This window comes from Peromyscus californicus, unplaced genomic scaffold (assembly GCF_007827085.1).
Source record: "Peromyscus californicus insignis strain IS unplaced genomic scaffold, ASM782708v3 Scaffold_9__1_contigs__length_137607984, whole genome shotgun sequence".
Taxonomy (NCBI): domain Eukaryota; kingdom Metazoa; phylum Chordata; class Mammalia; order Rodentia; family Cricetidae; genus Peromyscus; species Peromyscus californicus.
Window position 1 is genome coordinate 9,740,154 of NW_026294617.1, and position 25,202 is coordinate 9,765,355.

The window sequence follows — 25,202 nt, forward strand, 5'->3', positions numbered from 1 at the left end:
TCCCTTATATAAAAACAACATTAAAAAGTTTATTCAGATAGGAAGATTTAGTTTTCTAGTGAAAAGCATTCTTCTTATACTTGAAATTTTTCACACGTTAAAATAACGATAAACTTCTACAATATTTTAAGTGAAATGCAGGGTATAATATTATGCAACGTACAGGCATAGTGGCATGTGTGTTGAATCCCAGCTCCCAGGAGGCACAGGCAAGTGGATCTCTTGAGTTCAAGGATAGCCAAGTCTACATAGAAGATCCAGACCAGCTAGGGCTGCAGCTATCTCATATTAATACCTTAATGATACACTTCAAAGCTTTTGAAAAATAAGAACACATACCCAAAAAGAGAAGACAGGAAGAATTAAACTTAGAAGTGAAATTAATGAAATAGAAACAACAAAAATACAAAGAATCAATGAAAAGATGAGTTAGTTCTTTTTAAAAAAAATTAACAGTATTGGCAAACCTTTAGGCAAATTAACCAAAAGAGAGGATCCAAACTAATATTAGAGATGAAAATGACATTACAGCAGACACTGAGGAAATTCACAGAATCCTAAGTATATTCTTTTGAAATTTGTATTCCACCAAATTGAAAACTTAAATGGGTGAATTTTTGTATGTGTACAACCTATCGAAGTTAAAAATTGAAATAGACCTGTAATATCTAAAGAGATAGAAGCAATAATTAAAAATCTCTCAACTAAAAAAGCCTAAGCCAGATAGAGTCAGTTTGGAATTTTACCAAACAAACCCTCAAAGAAAACACCAATATTCCTCAGGTTATTCCATAAAACAAACTGAAGGGTTATCTCCAAGCTCTTTTTATGAAGCTGGTATTTGATACCCAAATGAGACAAAGACCAACTAAAGAAAATTAAAGACCAATATTTCTTATGAACATAAATGCAAAGATTCTCAACAAAATACCTGCAAACAGAATCCAAGAACACATCAAAAATTATTATTTACTCTCATAAAGTTGGCTTCCAGTGATACATGGGTGGTTCAATATAAGTTAATCAATAGATGTAATTCTCCACATAAATAGAATAAAGACAAAAACCACATGATCATCTCATCAGATGTAGAAAAGGCCTGTGACAAAAACAATATCCCTTCATGATACATTTTGGAGAATGAAAAATGGAACAGGAATGATTAAGTGAGGTAGGCTTGGGAGGGCATAATAGATAATAGAATATGGTGAGGGACAGCCCATACTAAAGGCCTTTTGAGCCAGGCAGTGGTGGTACATGCCTTTAATTCTGGCACTTGAGAGGTGAGACAGGTGGATTTCTGAGTTCAAGGCCAGCCTAGTCTACAGAGTGAGTTCCAGGACAGCCAAGAGCTACACAGAGAAACTGTCTTAAAAAACAAAAGACCCTTTCTTTGAAAGCACACATTTAAATGGAGTTATTCTGGGGGTGGTAGGCAATACCCCAATTAGCCACCATATGCTTCCAAATAAAACCACCAGTACCAGGAATGGGTCACCTATTTTTTGAGTTGTTGGTCAATGGTGTCCATAGACCTGCACCCAAACATTACATCCTATTGCCAATGTATTGGTTGCCCTCTAGAAAATGATGGTAAAACCTTATTGCTGAAGATACTACATACTTGAGTCATAGAACATGGAGAAATCTAGCTGGTACTGACCTGGAAGCTTCACGGCTACTACTGGCTAGCTTCCATATTGTTGGAAGGTATTATGCATGCTACCAGAGAAAAGTAATTATCTCATCCAGCTATGAACTCTGTGAGCTACAATAACAACCTGCCTGGTAATAGTTATAATTGTTTGTTATAATTATGTTATAATTTATAACATAAATGTTATAGAAGTAACCAATCACTTTTTGATTGGATATTAAGGCCTTCTCCACAAGATGGAACCCATACCTGACATCATCAATGAGGTCCAGAACCTATAGCTAGATAGGTTTTAGGCCCTAGGAGGAAACATACTATTATTCTGCTAAATGGATAGAGCAATAAAACTACTCCTAATGATTTATTGCTATATCTGTAGATCAGTGCATCATTCAACCCTCATCAGAAACACTTTTTTTATAGTAGCTGGCAATTAGCATACAGACCCACAACTGGTCAACATGAAGAGAGGGAGACTGAAATTCCCAGCCCTAAATGGGATTATCTGTATCTTATCCTTCCTTTCAAGGATCAGAGATCCATGTGGAAGAGGAGGCAGAAAGATTTGAAGAGCTGGAGGTAGTGAATGACTTTGAGGAGACTTTTCTGGACAGAACAGAACAGATGCACATATGAACTCAGAGCTTGTGATGGCATGCACAAAACCCGCACAAACTCAAGCCACACTAAATCCCAGAATGGAAGAGGGAATGTGTCACCAAGTCTCGCCCCTAGCTGAGGAGCTATTGGCATTTTATCGGTGCCAGGAGAGGGACAGTCCATTGTCTGTAGTGGAATGACACCTGATAACTGACCATACTCCAGGGTAAGATCCATGTCCAGAACTAGTTGGCCAACACAAACAGGTTTGATGGTTTTTTGAGTAAGAGTGGGGAGTCCAGGGAGAGGAAGGAAGAAGGAAGGAAGGAGCAAATGAGTGAGAATGTATGAAGTTGGGTGGATAGGGAGATGAGTATGATCAAAATGATTTTCAAAGAAAAAAATATTTAAAACAACAGCAATACGTCAAGTTCAAACAATACATATATTCATAAAATACTAAAATGAAGACAAAATGGTACAATAGTTAACACTAGTAGCTGTTTCCGTCTTTTGTATACTTCACAGAGTAAAGAAAAATGACAGGCCTCAGTTGCCTGATGACCAAATAATTTCAGAGCATTAGTGAGAAGACTGAGGGCGAAGGAGCCAGTGTTGAGGAGGCTATCAGTCTGTTCACAGTGTGCACCATGACTCCCCAGGACCATCAGTCTAGTGTGCCACAAACTCATTAAGGGAAACCATTTATTTATATGAAGATGTAAACATTGTGATTAAAAATGCAGTATTTTACAACCACAGCTATAAAAGACACTAAAGAAGCAAGCACTTTTCTTCACTCAAGGTTTCTTTTTCCCTGTGCACACTCCAGTTTAAATTGATCCTTTCTGAAAAAGTCCCATTCCGGGACAAAGAAATGGAGCTGTCCACCTGACTTACACTGCATGCCTAGATGAGTGGTGGCCTGGATCAGGAAGCCTGGAGGGAAGAACAGACCACATAAAGCCCTCCTCGGACTAAAAGAGAAATTGGCTTAAATTTAAACATGCCAATGTTGGCTTAAAATGAGGGTGAGGGAGGAAAATGCTGAGGGTTCCCATTTACAAAAACCCTTGGCCAAGGGCTGGCTGGGTGGTAAAGAGCACACACTCCTGTAGATGAGCCGGTTTGGCTCTCAGCCCCCAATTGGATGGCTCACAGCTATCTGTAACTCCAGCTCCAGGGGGATCCAATGTCTCTGGTTTCCATGGGAAGCTGTATTCATGTGTACACAAACACACAATTAAAAATAAATCATAAAAATCCAGGGCCAGTGAGATGGTTCTTCAGCAGGTGAAGGTGTCTGCTGCCAAGCCCAATGACCTGAGTTGACCCTATAACTCCATGTCCTCTGACCTCCACACATAGGCTGCGGCTCCTCCCAAAGTAAATGACAATTAACAATTTCTTTAAAATCCAACTTTAAAAGTATATCTTTGGAGTAAAAGAAGCAAGAGAATGCTCTGCCTTCAGGGATTCTATTGCTTATATCTTCTTTCCAGACTGGAATTAGCAAAGCCAGAAAGCACTGGCTAACATCTGGAGGACCCAGTGTTTCCCAGGGGCTCAGAAAGGTGAAGAAAGGATCGGCTCCAGCAGAGACCTTGCTTGGAAAGGTTGGATGAAGAAGAGTCTGAAGCAGAAGATGCAGGAGAATCACAACTGGGAGAAAATTCAGGAAGATACGCATCTGGAGGTGGTAAGAGCAATTAAAGGGAGCAGGCAAGAAAGGAGGTTTTGGGTCATTTTACAGTGGTTCCTGAATCTGGTACAGAAATCAAAACTCTCAGATGAGACATTTCTTAGAGAATTTTATGTATGTAGCCCCTTCTCCCATAACTCACTATAAATACTCAAAATTCCAGTATCTTCTCCTTTCAATGGGCTCCCAGGATGAGGTGAAATCGTACTCCACCCGTCCAGAATTTCCCTTGAGAAGTATCCACAGGGATTCAGAGATGTAAAGAATATGAGCCGTTCCTGTATTCATTGCCTCAAGTACAACCTGGAGAGCAGACATGGAAGGCCTTTTCCAGGCATCTGTGCCTTGGAGACTTGCTTTCAGATCTGCCCAGCATGGAAGCACTGGCCGACCTGGCTGGTTCCCTCGGTGCTTTCCAATCTGTAGCACCATGTAGTCCTGGCTGTCCTTGAACCCATTCTGAAGACCAAGCTTCACCTGCCTCTGCTTCCCGAGAGCTGGGACTACAGGCATGCACCACCAAGCCCAGCTCCTATCTTTAGATTATGCTGTACTTACTATACTATACTATACTATACTATACTATACTATACTATACTATACTATACTATACTAACATGCTATACTTACTATACTACACTAACGAACATGCTATACTTACTATACTATACTAACGAACATGCTATAATGAACATGCTAATATTTACTATACTAACGTGCCATACTTACTCTCTTCTTGACTTGAACTTACGGTTCTCATTTTACGTCCTTCAACTGCATTATTGTTGGCTCCTTGTGTGTTGTTTTACTATACCAACACATGTGAGTAACCTCTGTGAAAGGAAACAAAAGTGACCAGCATTAACAGCCATTTTTGTAAACAGTCTATATTTTATGTCCCTTTAGAGAAAACAAAGCTTTTGGGACTAGAGGCAGCCCAGGTGCTTCCCATTTCAGTTTCTTTGAGCAGCAGGGAGAAGGACCATACTTAGATTGACAGTCACTTGAGATGCTGAGTTGGGTACACCTAACACAGCATCTGTTTAAAGAAATCTTGCAGTACACTGCAGTTTTCCCAGTCATACCAGTAATTCTTACTATTTGGTTTAAGGATCTCCTAACAGTTTTGGTATAAATAATATTTTTAAATGAAAAATCACTATATTTTCCCAAACCAAAAACAATTGAGAAAATTTACACTGTTTCACACTTGCTTTAGTGTCTACCTTAATATCAGCTAATGTCATCTGCATTTAATCTGTCTAGGTATCACACATACCATATCGCTTCTGGAAAATTCTCTGTACATTCATAGGAGTTGGGGAATAAAAAGGGTTAGTAACTGCAAATATTATTATAATCCAACAATTGTGCTGCAGAATCTCATTTCTGATCTTAAGTTTAATGCACTGAATACAGCATGGGAAGACAGGTGCAGCTGTGTCTGCACTGGGTTTGGGGTGCAGGAAATGCATCAGCACTAGAGATGCCTGTGTGGGCCGGCTGCATGGCAAGAACCTGTGAACTTGTCAGGGTGGCTGTCACATACCTTTAGAGTCCTAAGATCAATTCTAAAAATATGGTGCATAATTATGGCCCAAGTCACAAGTGGAAATGAAAAAAGGGGCCCAATCTGTAGAGGAAAGAATCTAGAAACAGGCACCATCCAAATGCAAGGGATTCTGTTACTGCTGTTACCCACAGAAGACTGCAATTGGCTGTTGGTTAAGGAAACTATTCTTACAAAACATAAATGAAACTCTTTTAAGATGTAATTCTTGCTTGATAGTGGTTTTGAAACTTGCTATATATAATAGATAAGGTACAAAGCTGAAGTTCCTGAAATATACACAATGAAAATTACCCATTTTTTTCAGTCCTTCAGTAGCCCGTATTGCCCCTACCACAACCCATACACACATGTACACATCCCATATACATACACACAAATGCCATACATACACGTTTCCCCCCACATACACACACATTACATATCGTATATATACACACATTAGTTCCTAGATCCTCGCTGTTAGGTTGGCCCTCATGGGGACATCCTTCAGTGTTCTCTTCCCTGCTACATGCTAGGTGATGGTGGCTCTGCCAGTGTGGGTCCTGACTATAGGGCAAAGCCACTGAGGAATCACAATTAATGCATGGTACGAGCAAATCTTTGCTGCATTAAGCCACTGGGATTTTGAGATAACCTGTTACGCCTGCCCTGACTACAGCAATTCCTCAATGTTCTCTGTGTCCTTTGAAAATGTTTTTAAACTCACATTATCTATTTCACAACAGAAAAGCTACAGAGGAAACTAACTTTGAAAAGCAACAATACAAATGTAAGAAAAATGGTTAAAATTACTATTCGATTTAAATTCGGTTATTCTAGTAGCTTTGGGGTTTTCTCCTGACTTGTTCAAATAGGAAAAGAATATCTCAACCAAGAAGTGAGAGTGCTGAAGGAAGGCCAGAATAAAGAGCAGCAATCAATGAAATGGAAAAGCAGCCCAGGGCTGGGCATGATGGCTCACGTCTATAATCTCAGCACTTGGAAGGTAGAGCAGGACCACCACACAGCCTGGGCTGCAGGAAACAGACAAGCCAAACACAACCATTCATTTCGCACACTGGCTGTTGTGGTGGGAGGATGGCAGTAATGGTGAGACATTTAAGGAAGGTATTATAAGCATTAGGAAAGCCACGACCTTACTGGAGCTTCTATAATCATTAATAAGATAAATAATGACTATTTTGAACCATTTTTCCAAAAGTTAAACATTTATGATGAAATAGTTTAAGGATACTACCAAAACTCATTCACAAAAGAGTGCTAAATATTTCTATTAAGGAAACCAACCTCTGGCTGGAGACATGGCTCAGCAGATAAAAGTACTCGGCTGCTTTTGCAGAGGACCTGGATTTGGTCCTAGTACCTGCAGAGTGGCTCACAGCCATCTGTAACACTAGGTCTAGGGGATCCCATACCCTCTTCTAGCCTTAGCAGGCCCTAGGCACATCTGTGCTGCACGTACGCACACACACAATACAGGCATAAACACTAATACACATAAAACTATTTTAATCTGAATAAAAAGATCTATTTAAAACCTTCCCTCAAAAAGTTTCAACACAGTTGTTTTCATTGACTGATTCCACCAAACATTTAAGAATAAAGTACTAAACTTAGTACAGACCTTAGCTCATGTCACAAGACCAGAATAGTAGTTCAAGAAAAGTCTATCATAAATCAACATACTTTATGAACATAGGAGCAAAAACCTTTACGAAAACTCTAGCAATGGAATCTCCCAACACACAAAGTGCTACCACAAGCAGTGCCAACTAGCGTAGGAATCTAGTAACTACCTCACCATGGTAGCAGAGGGATGGGAGAATTTCAGGATCAACCGAGGGATGCAGAAAGCAGTTCATAAAACCCAACAGGAGACAAACTCACAAGCAATAGACAGGCGCTTTCCCAACCAGATAAGACACACCTATACCTCATGCTTAGTGCTCAGAGTAGCAATTTCCCTCTAGAGCATGCTGGTGTCCACTCTCCATGCCTACTCAGTGTTTCACTAGAGATCCTCATCCATGCCATAAGCAAGAACAGGAAAACAAAGGAATATAGACTAGAAAGAAGTAGAACTATCTTTATTTGTGGGTGACATGATCATGTACTTAGGGAAATTTAAGGAAGCCAGAATAAAAGCTTAGCTAATTAACACAGATCAATAACAATTATATCTATGTGTACTACAAAGCCTTGGAAAGGAAGTAAATGTACAAGAGCAGGAAAAATAAGAAAAACTTAAGGACGCACTTGACAAAGCACATATAAGCACAATATTCTGAAAGCCGAAAGTCATTATGGAAGAGAAGTCCTAAATCAGTGAAAGAGAACGAGACTAGAAGACTCAGAAAGCTTATCTTGTGGAAACCGACAAACTGACTTATGCTTTATCTAGAAAGACATGTGTCTTGGGAGAATGAAAATAATTTGTATGAACAACTGTAACATTTTATCTGACAATTTATATAACCTGAGTTGAGACTTGCTGTAAAGTACAGAAACAAGAGCAGCATGTTTTAGCACAAGGACTTTCCCATAAGTCAATGGTACAGAAAAGAATTCAGAAATAGACCCAAAAAGGTATGGTCAACTGACCTTCTGAGAAGTGCAAGGTGATTCAGTACGTGGAGACACCGCCTTTCCTGAAGACTAGTCTTTTCTACACAGGCATGTGCATATATACACACAGAGAAAATAAAGAAAACGGCCTTATTTGTGACATTGGAGGACACTGAAGAACCAAATCACTGATTCTTCGTAAATGAGGAAATACTGAGACATGTTTTTTGCTACATCTCTTGTACTAACTGCGCCACCTGGGGATAGAACAGCAAAACAAAGGATGAAAAACTCTGAAAAGTGTCATCTTGCAGCCCTTGATGTTCAAAATGGAGGTAAGCCACTGGTTTTCATCTCCCTCAAAGGAGGAGATGAAAGAATCCACTGTTACCTACAAAGCAGACTTGTCAAGAAATCAGAAGCCAATGAAACCTTTGAGTTCAATGACAGTTTCTCATACATACAGAGGACAGAGAAAACAACACCCAATGATAACTATAAGCAGGAAAATGAAGACATGGCCCGCTCTATGGGACTTGTCTCATTGTAAACTGTAACAGTACAAAAGAGTAAAAGGCTTAAGATAAGGTATGGATTCCAATGGGAGGGAAGACGGGGGATTCCCTGAAGAGCTGGGAAAGGGGAAACCATTATCAGAATATATTGTATGAAAACATCTATTTTCAATAAAAGAAAAATATAAACCCACAAAAAGGGGGGCTTAGGAGACACAAGTAGATACAATGTGTAGAACTTACTGGATGAGTTAAAGCAAACATGTTTGTAGTAAAAGTTGGGTGCTAACTAGAAATTTTAGTATGCTAAGGAGTTGTTAATTTATAACTTTGTTGTGATCCGAACTCTGCTCCCTTCAGATTCAGAAGTTTAAGCCCTAAACAACAGTACCTCAGGATGTGACTGTATTTCTGGAGTCTTTACAGAGGAAATGGAAATTAAGAGTTTTAAATAAGTATATATATATACTGACTAGTTAGTTTACCAGAATTTGCCTCAAAATCTGAAGTGTGTACATGGGGGGAGGAATGTGTAGTAGGGATGGGGCAGGACTGACCATCAGTGATGTTATTCAGTGTATCTGTATAGATGTTAGAGTGCTGAAGATGTAGCTCAGTGGAGTACTTATCTAGCTTGGGCGAGGCCCTGAGTTCAATCCCCAGCAACTGCCCAACCCCCCAAAAACCAACCAACCAACCAACCAACCGACCGACCAACCAACCAAGCGAACGAACATGTCACCTGTATGGCTTTGAAAACTTTTAAAAGAACTTTGTTCTAAAGGTTACATCTTCTAGGATGAAAATCTAGAGGCTGGAAAATGAGTGAAAGACTAGTAAACGACTGAGGACCTTGGTGTAGGAAGTGTGGTACAGAGAGATGTGTGAGCAGAGGCGTCTATCTCTAAGGAGACTTAAGAACAGACCTGCCTGGGGCCTGGTGATGTGGAGCCCGAGTGCCTATGGCCTTGCCAGCTGCAGACTAAACAGCTTCTCTCTTCTGCTTCTGCTGTTGCCTGCACTTTTCCTTGATGTTCCTCATTCCTGGCATGTGACTTTACTGTCACGTTTCCACACACTGCCTTGTTTTCACACACAGCTTCTTCCTAGGGGGACTTGGACCTTGCTACACATGGCCTGGCCTCCCAGGAATTCCTTTGAAATCCAGTGGAAGCCTCTTGAGAGCCTGTAACTTCGGTGTCTTGCATGTCTGCAGAACCAGCCTGACGTGTATGACAACAAGGTCTGTCACCAGCTTGAATCAGTCTCACTGGAGACTCAGTGTCTGCATAATGAGCAAGGTAAATACAGCGGGGGACTTGAGAACCCAGAGCCTGTATTTGGTTCACAAGGCTTATGGACACAAACTTCTGAGTCTGAAAGCTCAGCCTACAAGCCACTGGCACTCAGGAAAGTCTAGAACCATGTTCCTGGCGTCATAAGCCAAGAGCCACAGTTCTAAGTGCTGTTAAGTGTCTGGCTTTGAAATCCCATCTCGTAAGCCTCTCCCACTCAGCACCTTGAGGCTGCCCATGTGTCATTCCCACCAGAGAGGGTCCCTCTGCTGATTGGTGACAACTACTGCCACCCAGTCTTTTAAGCTTGAGCTCCTGTACCATTTTGACAAAATGGCTAAACTTAAATTTTTGTCCTGTTCTCTGTCCTGCAGCTTTCGCACAGGTTTGTATGTATATGTATCTATTGTATGTATATGTATCTATTGTATGTATATGTATGTTGTATATGCCTCTATGCACCTGGGGTGGGCCTGCTCACCTTTGTGTGGAGGCCAGAGGTTGATGTCAGGGCGTCTTCCCTAACCATTTTTTCACTTTATTCTTTGAGACAGTCTCTCACTGAATCTGGAGCTTACCAGTAAGTCTGATAACCTCCTGAGTTTGATCCCAACAACCCACGTGGTGGAAGGAGAGAACCAATTCCTCCTGCAGGTTGTTGCCTGACCTCCTCATGTATACCATTGTGCATGTGTACACACACACACACACACACACACACACACACACACACACACACACACACACACACACACACAACCGACAAATAAATGTACTCAAAAATTAGAAGTAACACCTGGAGGCTAAGGCTTATACATGAGCCTTGTTCTGGGGATACTTTACATCTAAACCATAACACTTCTCATGCTCAGGTGCACAGTTTCTAAAATCATGCTGGTCATCATTGCTGAGAAAATGATCCAAGCCGATTGTCTGACAGAGATCTTCCATCATCATCACACAGTGGGGTAGCATGCCCCATCAGTGCTGGTCTAGTTCCCTGGAGCTCTCTCAGCTTGCTCTCCAACCAGACCTAAAGCTGACTCTGGTAGGTTAACAGAATTTTGGGGGGATTTGACTCTTGAACCAAACAATTCTACCTAAATATTAAAAAAAAAATTTGTGTATGGCACTTGTGTGCCTTTAAATATTTTAAAACTACATTTAGTTATTGTGTGTACGTGGACAGACGTATGTATACCATAGGATGTGTATGGTGGTCAGAGGACAATGTGTTTGCTTTTCTCCTTCCACCCTGGAGACCTGGGGGCTGTCAAGCATCATTCCCCATTGAGCCATCCTGTGTACCTTCCACTCCACCTCTTAAGAGATCTCTCACTGAACAGAATTGGCTACTTATGGAGACTGCTAGCAAGCCATGGTTAGAGAGGCCTACACCAAGGTTCCAGAGAAAATCCTGTGTAGTTAGGCAATGTAGCAGAACCAGGCTCTTTGCTGTGTGAAATTGTGAAGGTGAAACAGAGAAGACCTCAGGATCTTGGAAATACCAGGAATGTATCATGTCTGCCAAGGTAAGCTACAGGTAACAGGGCTGAAAGGATAGGCCTTCCCAAGCCTGTAGGAAATCACATCATGCCACCATGTGTCCCAAACACTAGTCATGGAACCATAGGATTTGGTGTTCTCCCTGCTGGGTGTTGGCCTTGGGAAACCTTGCAGAATCCCTGGTTGGAATGGGATTGTTCACTCTGTACCACTATTTAACGGAAGCATGCAACTAGCTGTTTTAATTTTTACAGGGCCTCACAGTTAAGAAGGCTTAGCTTTGACTCTCAGAAGAGATTTTGGACATGGAATTTTGAATGGTGTTGGAAGTGTTAAGACTATGGAGGCACAAACTAGACGAAATGCATTTTGTCTTGTGGAATGACAGTTAATCTTTGGGAGCAAGGGGTCAAAAAGGCTGTTTTCTGGTCATGAATTTCCTCTTTTGTTGTTTTTCATCTGGAGAGGTGTCTTAGTTTGGGTTTCTATGGCTATGAAGAGACACCATGACCATGGCAACTCTTATAAGGAAAACATTTAATTGGGGTGGCATACAGTTTCAGAGGTTTAGTCCATTATCATCATGGCGGCATGCAGGCAGACATGGTGCTGGAGAAGAAGCTGAGAGTCCTATATCTTGTAGGCAACAGAAGTGGTCTGTGTGTTGTCACACTGGCAGTATCTTGAGCATATGAGAGACCTCAAAACCTGCCTACACAGTGACACACTTCTTCCAACAAGACCACATCTACTCCAATAAGGCCATACCTCCTAATAGTGCAAATCCCTTTGGGGGCCATTTTCTTTCAAACCACCACAGAAGGTCTTATTTCTTCTTCATTCCCAAAGGCTAGCTTTGCTGGATACAGCAGCTTAGTCCAAAATGATTTTTTCTCAAGACCTGTAGTACATCACTTCATCCCCTCCTGGCTTGTAGTTTCTGCTGAGGAATCTGCTATTAATTCAACTGGAACATCCTGGATTGTGACTAGGGCTTTCTTATTTTAAAATAGATTTTAAAATCTTTTCTTTGCCACGTACTTCAACACTATGCTTGACTATAGTATTCTGTATTAAAGATCTTTTCTGGTCACATTAAGGTTCTAATATACCTCATTTGCATATATGCCTGCATTTTACCCAAGATTTGAATTCTTGCCACATTATTTCATTGAAATTGTTTGTGTCCTTAACTTTTTCCTTCAATTTTGAGTATTCAAAAAATATACTCTTTGTTCATTTAATGGTGTCCCAGAAGTCCTGAATATATCTTCTTGCCCCAACTGAGCTTTCAAAAGGCCCGTCTTCAAGTTCAGATATTCTTTTACAATTAAAATAAATTAAACTAAAATATAATTACATCATTTATCCCTTCCCTTTCCTCCCTTCAATGCCATCCATATCCCCTTACTCCCTCTCAAATTCATGGTCTCTTTATTAGCTGCACAGCGCATAAATATACAAATACAGCCTGCTGAGTCCATTTGGTGGTGGTCAGTCACTGACCACTTGCTACTAGATAACCAATTAGGGGCTCACCCCTGGGTTCTTTGTCTAGGGGTGGGGTATCATTGGATTTTCAATAGATGTTAGAGTGTCTATTAGTGTTGTCACTGTTCAGGTCTTGTTTAGGACCATACTGTTGAGGTGTCTTGGGTATAACTTCCTTGTCACTTTCTAGGGGACACAATCTCACAGCAGACCTCCTGATCTTCAGCCTTTTACAATCTTTCTACCCTCTTCCATTATGTTCCTGAGCCTTAGGTGCAGGAATTGAATTGTAGATGCATCAGTTGGGGCTTGGTACCCCATGGTCAGTTTTTCTCTTCATTTTTGACCAATTGTTTTCATTGATGGTCTGTCTTCTGCAAAGAGGAGTTTCTTTGATAAGAAGTGTGGTGGTCTGAATGAGAATGGCCCTCATGGGCTCATAGATGTGAAAGCTTGGTCACCAGGGAGTGGCACTATTTGAAAAGATTGGAGGAAGTGTCTCACTGGGGGTGGGCTTTGAGGTTTCAAAAGCCCAAGCCAGGCCCAGTCAGTTTCTTTCTCTCTTTTCCTCCAGCCTGTGGATTGGGATATAAGTTCTCTCCTACTGCTCTGTACCAAGCCTGCCTGCCTGCTGCCAAACTCCCCGGCATGATGGTCATGGCTCAGCCTCTGAAACTGTAAGTTAAACCCCCAATTAAATGTTTTCTTTTATAAGAGTTGCGATGGTCATGGTGTCTCTTCAGGGCAACAGAACAAACACTGACCGAGGCAAAGGGTGAGGACTACACTTAGCAGGCTGGATCGGGGCACAGTATGGGCTAGCCTGGCTGGACCTGGATATGGTATGTCATGGTTGGATGGGATAAAGTCACAAGTTCAGATACTCTTTCTTCTGCTTAATCTAGATTGTCTGTTGAGGCTAGCAACTCTATCTTTTATTTAATTTACTGAGTTTTTCATCCCAAGATTGCTGTTTGGTTCTTTTTCAATGTATTTCTCTATGGAATTTTGCATTCATAATATGTGATACCTCTTTAATATCATCTCACTAACTATATTCTCTAGGATCTCACTTTTTAAAATACAATCATTCCTTTATCTTTCAATTGTTTCTTTGGAAATTAGCATAAAAAAGGGTGGGTTTCACTATGACACATTTGTCCTTTACTTGGCTCATATTCACCCCTGCAATGCCTTTTATGTCCTTCTCCACTGGCCCTTTGTCTCCCCAGTAATAATCATTCCTTTTCATTGTTTATTTGGAACTTATTGCCATAGTTAGAGTTTTCTTTGAGAGGATGCCACCTCATCCATTCAGATTCTTTATGCTCCTACACTGGGATCTGTGTACCTGGAGTTCAGAAATCTCTATTTTGATGAAATGACCCTCTTAGTAGGCAGATTTCCCCTGAAGGTGTACACTGAAGTATTGTGCAATATTGGCTCTGATTCTAGATGGCCACCACAGAACAGTTTCCCTGGTTGTGATTAATGACTCTGTGCAGTGTGTGCCGCACCGGTCTGTGGAGCAGACAGTGATGGGGGTGAGGTACTTCTACAGCGGGAGTTAGAGCCCTCTCAGACAAAGGGCTTCAGGATCTGCTGATGCCAGCTTTGCTAATAGCAAAGGCTCTCGGCATGAGAGGCTCCAGCAGTGGTTCAATCAGCGGTGCAGACTAGACACTCACAGGAAGCTGGGAAGTTCAACGTTCACTTGGTGGGGCTTATACCCAGTCTTGACAGCAGCATGTGGTCAGACAGGGGGAGTGGGTAGGGCAGCAGAGACTTCCTGGGTGGGGTGGGAGCCGAATCTTGGTGCTCCTTTGTGCTTCTTCTACAGAGCACCCAGGTGGACTGTATAGCCAGAGCTGAGTCAAGTTCTCTTTGGCTATGTACATCTGGGGACTGGTCAATGCTTGACTCCATGGAATTGCCCAAAAACCCTTCAGCATACTCACATAGGCAGAGCAGCAGGAACATTGCACTCTTCTTGCTGATAGGCATTTGAGTGTAGTGTACTGGGAATAGGCGGCAGGAACTTCGTGGGCCTTCAGTGAGCCTATATGCATATGGCTGGCCACGCTCCTGATAGCCAGACCTTTTCAAAGGGAAAGCACTCTTATCTCCTGATTCTAGAGGGTGACACTTTTCTGTCACAATGCCTGTCCCCTACAGTATATATAGGGCAGAGTGAATGTCTGTGGCATTCCAAAGATGGGACACAGATGAGGATTCAGTGCCAGTTTAAGTTCACCCTGGGGCATGGGTGGCAGTCAGTGGAATACGTGTGCTCCTTTTCCAAAGGAGATAATACTTGTACATTTCCAGGTTCCTGACATCAGTGAGCTGTAAGCATGAAGGTTATGCAAACTTCCAGGGGTGAAAATTGCTAACAAACACTGACTGTGTGCTGGGCCTGTTTCCCTCACAGGAGGCTTGTCTTCCTCTAGCTGTGGATGTGGGGTAGCAGGCACCAAGACTCTGTTTTCCTTACTATGCTGTTGTCCAGGGTCCCAGACTCTCACAGGAGTCCAATCTCTAATTTCCAGGGAGCTCTAATGACCACTCACCTCGGAACACAATTATGCATCTTTAGCTTTTCTTTCTGGAAGAGCTGAGTGATGAGCACCTCTGTCCAGCCATCAGCCAGGAGGCTATCTCTGCAACCTTTAGAGCAGGTAAAAAAGAAAAAATTCTTTGGAATGTTTTGAAAAGCACAGAAATTGATTAGAAACTCAAAAATCAAATTCCAATCATAGAATATCAAAAGAGAAAAAAAAAGGAATATTTGGAAAATCTACTTCCAACACATATATCTAATGAATGACGTGTGGCCACACTATGTACACAGAGAATTCTGGACTCAGCAAAAAGGTGACTCATTGCAGAATTGGCAAAACTGAAAAGACACATTGAGTAGAAAATGCATAAACAGCCAGCAACATCTAGAAGCTCCCCACATTAGTCATTAGGAAAAGCTAAAACCACAACGACATGCAACTTCACATTCCCCAGAATAGCTGAGTTAAAAATCAGTAATAGCAAACCCCGGAAAAGAGGGCCAACTGGCGCTGTGTTTCAGGGTTTGAATCTGAAATGTCCCTGAAGGCTCATGTATTAGAGGCCTGGCTGATAGTGGCTGGGACTTTAGGAACTCACTGCATTAGGAGGGCTCTGCCTTCATCAATAGTTTAACCCATTGATGGATTCTTCATCATCTGATGGTGGTACTGGAAGGTGACAGACACTGAGAAAGGTATGGACTGACTCAAGACACACGGTCACCAGAGATATGACTCTGAAGGGTCTATCTTGTCCTCAGTCTCCTCCTGTCTCTTTCTGCTGTCTGGCAGCCATGAGGTGATGAGCTCTGCTCCAGTGTGCTCTTCCTCCATGACGGACTCCCTCACCACAGGTCCACAGACAAGCAGCCACTCTATTCATAATCGCGAGCAGGTGGAAAAGTCTAAATGCCCTTCAGTTGATGAATGGATAGTGAAAATTTATACATGTACACAACAGAATACTATTCAGCTGTCAAGAAAATGAGATCATGAAATTTACAGGTAGATGGGTGGAACTAATATGCTGAACGAGGTCACCCAGATCCCGAGTGACAAATGCTACATGTTCTCTCTCATTTGTGGTCCTAACTCTAAATCTTTAGATGTGAGTATACAACCTGGAATAACTGCAGAAGCCAGGGAGTCAAAATGAACCTTTGGGGTGGAGAAGGCGCTCTAGAGACCAGAATAGCAGGATACAGATGATTTGAAGGGGAGATGGGAAAGGGGAGGCATTAAGTGGGAGGGGAACGAGGAAAACACAGCAGGAGGGAGGAGGAGGGGCCAGCCACACTGGGGTGTTTGGAATAGCCACAGGGAATATTACTGTATGTATAATACATTAGTGGGGGTGGCCTGAACGAGAATGGTCCCCTAGGTTCACACTTTGAATGTTTTGTCCCTAGTATGACTGTTTAGGAAGGATTAGGAGGTGTGGTGAGGGGAGTGGGTGTGACCTTGAGAAGGTGTGTCAATGGGGGTGGGCTTTGAGGTTTCCTAGTCTCTGTCTGTCTCTTTGCCCCCCCCCATTCAGGATGTAAAGCTCTCAGCTGCTGCTATACAGTGCTATTACTGTCTGCTTCCTGCCATGATGATAATAGACTGACCTCTGAAACGAAGAAATGCCTTCTTTTCTAAGAGTTACCTTGGTCATGTCTCTTCACAGCAATAGATTAGTAACTAAGACAAAGTGTAGGTACATGCACGTGCGCTGACACTGACACACTGACACACTGACACACACACACACACACACACACACACACACACACACACACACACACACATACACACACGGTACTATGGTAGTGCTCTTCCCGAGAGCTAGACTACTTAACAAACCCCAGTATCAGGCATGAGAAACTTCCTTTTGAGCATTGGTCAGGGGAGTTCAAAAGGCCCCCAAACAATACAGGTTATTACTGTTGCCCTTGGCTGTCTCCCAGGAGTTGGAGGCAAGTCCTTACTGCTGAAGACAACAATCACTTTGGCCGACAGGATTCAGAGGGTTCAGGTTGGATCTGACCTGAAGACCTCTTCCCTGAGAACTAGTTTTTCTACTGCTGTGAAAGCTGCCAAGGAAGGAATGCTTATGAACACAATGACAGCAGAGCACGATTCCCTAAAGGTGCAACAGTGGCACTTACATCTTGGCAGTAACAAAGAGCTGTCCAATTGGATTTAGGTCTGATCAATAGGAGGAAAGTGAAAGTCATGCCTGCCTGGTGCTGGAAACCTAGCCAGCCAGCCATGGCTAGAGACACCGTGGATCTTAGAGGACCTACTCCTGCCCCTTTTCTATGCCAGTCGTTCCTAACTGTGTTCCAGACACTTACCCTTAGACCACAGGTAAGGTTGCTCTCGCCCCTCCAGCCATCATAGCTTCCTTCTGAAGCAGATGGAGACCATTATAGACAGTGGGGTGCCTGACCCTAGCCCCCACATCTACAAGGACACAACTCCTGCACCTAAGGTCAGGGAATGTCACTGATGATGGTGCTGAGGACCAGGAAGTCTGCTGCAAGACTGTGTCTTCTACACCTATGAAATCGCAGTGTGGCTGCTTAAGGGCAGAACACTGACATCACTAGCTGACATGCCAGCGTGGATGGGGAAGTCTCATAGAGCTCCATCTCTAGATGAAAAACATTAACAACTGCCGTGAGAGGGAGAACTAGTCCCTCTAGTCTTCCTCAGGGATGCATTCCCTAAATGGTTGTCTAACACTAAGTGGTCGGCCCTAAAACATGTGCATACAAGCAACACTAAATCATTCAGCTGACTCCCCACCGTGTGTGCGTGCGTGCGTGCGTGTGCGTGCGTGTGTGTGTGTGTGTGTGTGTGTGTGTGTGTGTGTGTGTGTGTAACAGTAATAATTAAGAAGAGGCCACGAATTTGAGAAGGCACTGGAGGAATGAAAGGGATAGGAGGCAGCGGCAGGGGAAATGATGTAACTATATTTTAATTTAAAAAATTAATGTTTTAAAAAGGACTGGCAAAAGGTTTAGGTGGTCATTTCACCACATAAAATGATTAATAATCAGATGAAAAAGTCCTCTGCATCATTATTTACCTTTAAGAAAATGCCAATTAAAACTAATGTGCTGGAAAAGTCTGACCAACTCAGCTGTCATACTAGCCCAGATATAGTGCTCTGAGTCAGTGAACCCCAACTACTCCATCTACAAGCTGCTGGACCATGAGGAGGAACTGGTGTTGCAGAACCAGATCTGGGAGCACGTCATCACCAATGAAGATGAAAACCTGAAGCATGGCTGTGATTGAGGAAGTCTCAGCCATGGTCAGGTATTTATGGTGCTTCAGAGACCAGAGTCTTTGGTCCAGACCAATGACTTGTGGCAAAGAGTATTTGCATGTAGAGCTGTGTGGGTAAAGAGGTACTGAGTAATGTGCTATGGTTTCCAAGGCCACTGGGGGGGGGGGAAGGATGGACGAACCAAGTGGCACATACACGGTAGAGAGAGGCCTGAGCTGCTGCTAAAAGCCATGTTGATGTGCTGGCCTGTACTGCCGCCTGAGGCCATGTTGATGACTGTGGTCCATGCTGCCACCAGGGGCCTTGTCTGGGTCTGTGGTGCTGCTGCAGCTAGGGGCTGTGTTACTACCCAAGGCCATTCCAATATCCGTGGTCTGTGCTGCCACCTGAGGCCATGTTGATGTCTGTGGTCCATACTGCCACTTGAGGGCCATGTTGGGGAGGCCAGGTGGATGTCTGTGGTCTGTGCTCTTGCCAGCAACCATGTGGAAGTCTATGATCCATGCTCCTGCTGACTGTAAAGGACAAGGAAGCTTCTCCTGCAGTGGTATCGATGACAGCAGACTCACAGTTGAGAAAGAGGGACATAGAAGGTTCCTGTGACACCGCCCACCATCACCCTCCCTGAAAAAACAAAACAAAACAAACCAGCCCAGACAGGAAGCCATCAAAGAGAACTCTTAAAAATTTTGATAAGGATGCTGAAGCAAGCTCTCCACAATAATGGCTACTGGCAGGGGTAGGGGTGGAGGTGGGAAAGGATTCATTTTTCTTTAAGGGGCTGGCCACTGAGAGGTTGACCATGTTCCAGTGACCATAGGACAACACAAATTGAACTTTTTTTTAAAATCTTTTTGGGAGGAGAAGGCCACTGGGGAGGGGGAGACCTAAGACTAGGAAGTAAGGGTGATGGATGTTTTTCTGTCAGCTTAGTGGCTGCACATGTATTAATTATAATCTGGGCCCCAGGGCCCCACAGTCAACATCCCACTGGCCACTCAGGCCATGGCCTGGAGGGCCTTCTGGTCCCACATCCACCATATGTAGGTTTAAACTAAGTCTCTATTGTTCTATTTTACCAACAAAGACTCGGAAGTCAGATGTGAGAGTAAAAACCTGCTAGATCAGAAAGGCCAAGAAGCAACCAGCTGACCATGGTTTTTGGCTAGAGACCCAGCAGGAATCATGTCTCTTCACTCGTTCCAAAACCAAAAGGAAGAGCTAAACTCAAGTCCCTACCCTTTCCTTCCTGTGTGTCTTCTCTATCCAAATTGTTTAGAAACTCCATCCAAGTTTCTCTATGGCCAATTCCAGTCAGCTAGTTATGGTGATATTTCATTTGTACTGAAATGTGATTTTATTTGTATGTTAATAAATAAAGTTGCCTGGGGGTCACAGCTAATAGCAAGCCATAGCAGAGCTGGGCGGTCGTGGTGCACGCCTTTAATCCCACCCAGCACTTGGTAGGCAGAGCTAGGTAAATCTCTGTGTGGTCAAGGATACAGCCAGCATTGGAGACACACGCCTTTAATCTCAATACCAACCATAGAAGATCTGGAGGTCTGTACAGGCAGGCAGTGACGAGGCGGTCATGTGGTTGGGTTTACAACCAATGAGAAGGCAGAACAGAAAGTCTATATAAAGACAAACACTCAGGAAGTAGGTCTCTCTTGACTGAAGAGGCTAGCTGCAGCAGACGGGTAAGGTTCTGAGCTCTGATCTCTTGGCTTTCTTCTTTGCACTGGTTCTGTGTTTCTTATTTAATAAGATGGTTGGTTACATCTACAGCTAGTTGCTAGCTCTACTCCCTGATTCAAGGTAAACTGTATTTAACAGTCTTGAAGTGTCACAATGCCATCAAAATTCCCACAACAGATGACCAGGGTGCATTATGTGAAATTCTCAAATAATCAATGAAAATTATGTTAATAAAAAACTGTGGGGTTGGGGATTTAGCTCAGTGGTAGAGCACTTGCCTAGCAAGCGCAAGGCCCTGGGTTCGGTCCTCAGCTCTGGAAAAACAAAAACAAAAACAAAACAAAACTGTAATGCTACACTATCACATACTCAAGAGAATGACTGTGTAGTGGTTTGAATAAGAATAGCCCCCAGGCTAGGCAGTGGTGGTGCACGACTTTAATCCCAGCACTCAGGAGGCAGAGGTAGGTGATCTCTGTGAGTTAGAGGCCAGCTTAGTCTACAAAGCGAGTTCCAAGACAGCCAGAGCTGAGAAACCCTGTCTCCAAAACCAACCAAACAAGAAAAGAATATCCCCCAGAGGCTCATATATTTGAATGTTTGGTCCCCACCTGGTGGAACTTTTTGGAAAGCATTAGGACAGGTGGTCTTGGAGGAGGTGTGTCACCAGGAGAGAACTTTGATGTTTCAAAAGCCCAAGCCATTCCCAGTTAGCTCTCTTCTGCCTTGGGGTTGTTGTCTCAACATGCAAGCTCTCCGCTGCTACTCCAGTACCATGCCTGCCCGCCTGCTACCATGCTCCCCATCGTAATGGTCATGGACTCACTCTCTGAAACTGTAAGTCCCATTAAATGCTTTCTTCTATGAGTTGCCTTGGTTATGGAGTCTCAGCACAGCAGTAGAAAAGTAATGAAGACAGGCTCTGATAAAGATGGACAGCATTGGATGCTGCGGAAAAGTGGAAAAGTTAAATCCCTCACACACTGTTGCTTAGAGTCTTGCACTGCACAGACACTTGGGAAAATAGTTTGTTAAAAAGTTAAACATAAACTTGATTCTACAACTACACTCTTAGAAACTCACCCAAAAGACATAAAAATATAACCTATACAAATACATATACATAGTAACAAGCATCACTTGTAATAACCAACACTGTATAAATAACCAAAACCAAAATAATTGAAACAATTGAAATGCCTATCAGTTCATAAATAAGAAATTATGTTGTTTCATAAAAGCAAATCCTTTAACAATACAAAGGAATGGCCTACTACTGATAAATTCTACAACACAGATTAACCTCAAAAATGAATATTAAGAAGCCGAATCCTGGGGAGATGTCTCTTCTAATAAAGCACTTGCTTGTAACCATGAGGGCCTGAGTGCAGCCCCAGCATAAACAAAAAGTGTCAGGCTTGGTGATGCATACTTGCAATCCAGCTAGAGAGGTGAAGACAGGGATCTCTAGGCCAATGAAAGAACATATCTCAAAAAAACAAGGTGGATAGCTTCTGAGAAACACCTGAGGTTGTCCTCTGGGCTCCATGAACACCCATATCCACACATACTCCCCCATCAAAAGAAGCCAAGTCCCCAAACCATGTCCTAAGATTCCATTTAGATAAAACTTCTTAGAATATATGAGACAAAGCAGATCACTGGCTGCTCAGGTCTAGCAGCAGACTGCATTGATGTGGCCTCTTTCATGGTATGTGTGCCGTGTGCCCAGTTCAGACTTTCCTCCCAGTGTCCTGGAGTACAGGAGTAAAATTTACCTACAGTAATTGCAGGTGTGAAGTGACTACTCTGTAATCCCTAATTGAATCACATTTGTAGATCTGACAGTTCACTTTTTCTTTATCAAAAAAAAAAAAAATCTTAGGACACCTTCCAGAATAAAGTTTACTTAATATGAGCATCTGTTGTTCTGTAACCTAGAAGTCTCAGACTTACGAAGCAAATCCAAGTCTGGTCCCAATCACGTTCTATAGATTTAGGGATTACAGAGTAGTCACTTCACACCTGCAATTACTGTAGGTAAATTTTACTCCTGTACTCCAGGACACTGGGAGGAAAGTCTAAACTGGGCACACAGCACACATACCATGAAAGAGGCCACTTCCTAGTCAGTGGCATCTGTTACCACTCAGGACTCAGCCAGGGAAGAACTCTGCCACCACAGGCCACTGCCCACCCCGCTGTCACTTATGTCCCCTCCTCCATTCACCTTTGAGTGACCTCAGAGTCTCCTCTGAGCCAGTCCTGGAGGCAAGATAAAAATGGAGACAAAGCTCTGCTTCTCCATTTGTCTACAGACCACCTCACACAGGCCTAGGCTAGCATGGGAGCATTTTGTACACTCCTGGAGCATATAAAGAATATTTACAGCCATCATACCTTTGGTCCAATAGCAACATTCCAAGAATTAACTAAAAGGAAGTGAGGAAGGAACAGCGGGACCAGCTCATTCTGGTGTATTTCCAACAGCCATAAAATACCTTCCCTGCAAAGAATCAAAACAACCTGTAACAATAGGAGTCCGTCAAATGAACTATGGCACAGTCAGAAGATGGACGACTTCCTGAAGCCATGAGATATATGCTCTGGGGAAAAGAGAGCAAACAGGAAAACACTGTCACACACCGTGTTCAATGACAGAGCCCAAGCCATGCACAGCAGAGCCTTTTCTAGGCAGGCGTGACAGAATTCCCCTAGACCCCCAGAAAGATACTTGTGCACAACTGTGAGAGGAAAGGCCTATAGATTGGTAAGGTCATGGCCATGCATACCTGTAGTTCTCAGACTTGAATGTGGCATAATTAAGTGAAGGATCTTTATTCGATATATGTTGAGGTTGACCTAAGAGTCTGCATTCTATCAAGTTTCCAGGTAATGTGCCCCTGCCACATACCTATGATGGCCATCTCCAGATGAGGAGAACACAGGTACACATTTACTTTTTACACTATCTTACATATTCCATAAGGTAAAATACTTTTGTAATAATGAAGAAAACTTCTTATTCTTCAGAATGTTTGAATCTGTAATTATTTTTATGGCAACTGTCTTAGTTAGGGTTTCTCTTGCTGTGAAGAGCATGACCATGGCACTTCTTATAAAGGAAAGCATTTAATTGGGGCTGGCTTACAATTTCAGAGGTTTAGTCCATTATTATCATGGTGGAAAGCAAGGCAGCAGGCAGCAGACATGGTGCTGGAGAAGTAGCTAAGAGGTCTACATCTTGATCTGTAGGCAACAGGAAGTGAACTGTGAGCCACACTGGGAATAGCTTGAGCATCTGAGACCTCAAAGCCCACCCCCACAGTGACACACTTCCTCCAACAGGGCCACACCTCCTAATAGTGCCACTCTCTATAGGCCATGCATTCAAACACATGAGTCTATAAGAGCCATTCCTATTCAAACCACCACCACAACCATCTTGAATACTGTGAAATGGGATCAAGGGTTTATTACATTCAATACAGAATAATTTACAATAAAAATGAGCGATAGGCATAGTTAACTAAATTTTATTTTATTATTATTTTAGTTCTGGGGTTCAAACCCAGGGCCTTTCACATGTTGAGAAGTGCTCTGCTATGATGCTATAGTTCCAGCCCTCTACTTTTTAAGAGAATGGTTGAAAATTGATGAAAGGGTATGAAGGTATTATTATTTACAAAGGCATGGAGAAACAAAATGGTAAACTTGAGTCACAGCATGACAACTAGGTTAAAATGCTAACATTGTTTATAAAATGTTAAATGTATTAAGTTTAGAAGGAAAGCTGGATTACATCTGTAATGGTATTTGCTCTGCCCATGACCTTGGGCTATATGGCCCAAAGGAGCCGGTGCTTCCTGCTGTTGTACATGACCTCTTAAAAGGAGTTGGAGAAGGGTCACATGCCCCTTCTCCCTGATCCTGCCTGTGAGGTGGATTCACTCACAAATATGGAGTAGTGGACAGCAAAAGCTGATCTGTTCTGTACTGTGAGAGGAATGATGCGGAGAGGCTAAACACAGTAAGGCAATACGACACTGAGGTCCCACACACCAGAGTCCTTGCTCTGGACTGTTTTGTCTTGCTTTTGTTCTCAAGCCAACAGCCAGTCAACCCTCTTTTACTTGGCCAAGGAGATGACGGCAGCACACAGTCAAACCTGAATCCCAGAGCCCCCTGAAAGGTCTACCATCAGCCCGCTGGCCTGCCATTGACAAAAACACCTGTGTCTATAAGAAGGGCTTATGTATTTGGGCCTAAGCAGGCATTCCATTTGTAGCCCTTTCAACTAAGACATGTCTACAGTGGTAGTCTATCAACAAAGACCTCAAAACAGTACCTGTTTTCCCCCAAATCATTCCACAGGCTCATTTCTGTGGGTGCCCAGGCCTGTGGAACTCAAGGACTCTGGAGAAGGAAACCATATTCTGAAGAGAACTTCAACTGTGATGAAACTGCAGACACAGCAGAGATGAGAACACTGACCCCATGATCCTTAACAGAAAGTTTTAAATTGAGGAAATCAAGCTGCCTTAGATTCGACTTGCGGAAGCATCTGGGAGGCTGGGCTGTGGGCAAGTGCCTCAGTTCCTCATCCAAGCCAAGCTTTCTGAGAAGCCATGCCTAAGCAGCATATAGAAGCAGACTGGCAGTTAACAAGAGTCAGGTGGGCAGAGCAGAACTGGGGAGAGGGCAAATCCTGGCAGACCCTTGGCATGTCGGGGATCCAGCTCAGGGCAATTCTGGGACC

The 25,202-nt window shown here is 42.9% G+C and overlaps 1 protein-coding gene across 4 annotated transcripts in view; it reads right to left on the reverse strand.

The window, feature by feature from the left end:
* Gpr160 (G protein-coupled receptor 160) overlaps positions 1 to 25,202 on the reverse strand; it is a 40,324-nt gene that overhangs the window by 6,395 nt on the left and 8,727 nt on the right. For 2 of the 4 annotated variants that reach the window (XM_052731894.1, XM_052731895.1), the window contains 2 exons: positions 15,475 to 15,571; positions 4,689 to 4,792 (listed from right to left, as the gene is read on the reverse strand). The gene's annotated coding sequence lies outside the window, so the exon portion shown is untranslated. Of the gene's footprint in view, positions 1 to 4,688; positions 4,793 to 14,862; positions 14,998 to 15,474; positions 15,572 to 25,202 lie in introns of those variants that run through there. The other 2 variants (XM_052731896.1, XM_052731897.1) reach the window with 2 other exon arrangements.